Genomic DNA, 2,217 nt, shown 5'->3' with positions numbered 1-2,217 from the left:
ATTTGAGGCACACAGACAATTAAACAACACAGAACACTACACTAAACTAAAGGAACCCATATACTGGGAAACACACACAGAAATTAGGAACATTCTGCGAGAACTAGAAACATAGAAACATAGAAAATAGGTGCAGGAGTAGGCCATTCGGCCCTTCGAACCTGCACCGCCATTTATTATGATCATGGCTGATCATCCAACTCAGAACCCCGCCCCAGCCTTCCCTCCATACCCCCTGACCCCCGTAGCCACAAGGGCCATATCTAACTCCCTCTTAAATATAGCCAATGAACTGGCCTCAACTGTTTCCTGTGGCAGAGAATTCCACAGATTCACCACTCTCTGTGTGAAGAAGTTTTTCCTAATCTCGGTCCTAAAAGGCTTCCCCTCTATCCTCAAACTGTGGTCCCTCGTTCTGGACTTCCCCAACATCGGGAACAATCTTCCTGCATCTAGCCTGTCCAATCCCTTTAGGATCTTATACGTTTCAATCAGATCCCCCCTCAATCTTCTAAATTCCAACGAGTACAAGCCCAGTTCATCCAGTCTTTCTTCATATGAAAGTCCTGCCATCCCAGGAATCAATCTGGTGAACCTTCTTTGTACTCCCTCTATGGCAAGGATGTCTTTCCTCAGATTAGGGGACCAAAACTGCACACAATACTCCAGGTGTGGTCTCACCAAGGCCTTGTACAACTGCAGTAGTACCTCCCTGCTCCTGTACTCGAATCCTCTCGCTATAAATGCCAGCATACCATTTGCCTTTTTCACCGCCTGCTGTACCTGCATGCCCACTTTCAATGACTGGTGTATAATGACACCCAGGTCTCGTTGCACCTCCCCTTTTCCTAATCAGCCACCATTCAGACAATAATCTGTTTTCCCATTTTAGCCACCAAAGTGGATAACTTCACATTTATCCACATTAAATTGCATCTGCCATGAATTTGCCCACTCACCCAACCTATCCAAGTGACCCTGCATCGTCTTAGCATCCTCCTCACAGCTAACACTGCCACCCAGCTTCGTGTCATCCACAAACTTGGAGATGCTGCATTTAATTCCCTCATCCAAGTCATTAATATATATTGTAAACAACTGGGGTCCCAGCACTGAGCCTTGCGGTACCCCACTAGTCACCGCCTGCCATTCTGAAAAGGTCCCGTTTATTCCCACTCTTTCTTTCCTGTCTGCTAACCAATTCTCCACCCACACCAACACCTTACCCCCAATACCATGTGCTTTAAGTTTGCACACTAATCTCCTGTGTGGGACCTTGTCAAAAGCCTTTTGAAAATCCAAATATACCACATCCACTGGTTCTCCCCTATCCACTCTACTAGTTACATCCTCAAAAAATTCTATGAGATTCGTCAGACATGATTTTCCTTTCACAAATCCATGCTGACTTTGTCCGATCATTTCACCGCTTTCCAAATGTGCTGTGATCACATCCTTGATAACTGACTCCAGCAGTTTCCCCACCACCGACGTTAGGCTAACCGGTCTAGAATTCCCCGGTTTCTCTCTCCCTCCTTTTTTAAAAAGTGGAGTTACATTAGCCACCCTTCAATCCTCAGGAACTAGTCCAGAATCTAACGAGTTTTGAAAAATTATCACTAATGCATCTACTATTTCTTGGGCTACTTCCTTAAGCACTCCAGGATGCAGACCATCTGGCCCTGGGGATTTATCTGCCTTCAATCACTTCAATTTACCTAACACCACTTCCCTACTAACATGTATTTCGCTCAGTTCCTCCATCTCACTGGACCCTCTGTCCCCTACTATTTCTGGAAGATTATTTATGTCCTCCTTAGTGAAGACAGAACCAAAGTAATTATTCAATTGGTCTGCCATGTCCTTGCTCCCCATAATCAATGACTGGATACCTCGGGAAGGAGCAGGTGGAGTACCTGACAGACTTACGGCCACAAGCAAGAAAGTTCTATATCCTCCCCAAACTACACAAGAACCCAGACTCATGGACTGTTCCGGGAGAAATACCACCCAGCAGGCCCATCGTGTCGGACTGCAGCAGTGAGTCATACAGGATAGCAGAGTACATTGATGCCTTCCTTAACCCACTATCGCAGAAACACTCCAGCTACATCAAGGACACGTACCACTTTGTCCAGATAGTCAATTCCATGTCAGTGCCCCCTGAGGCCATACTCTTCACCGTGGGCATTGAAAGCCTGTACACCAATATAGAAA

Source organism: Mobula hypostoma, chromosome 14 (genome assembly GCF_963921235.1).
Source record: "Mobula hypostoma chromosome 14, sMobHyp1.1, whole genome shotgun sequence".
NCBI classification, from domain to species: domain Eukaryota; kingdom Metazoa; phylum Chordata; class Chondrichthyes; order Myliobatiformes; family Myliobatidae; genus Mobula; species Mobula hypostoma.
This window is presented reverse-complemented; position numbering follows the sequence as displayed.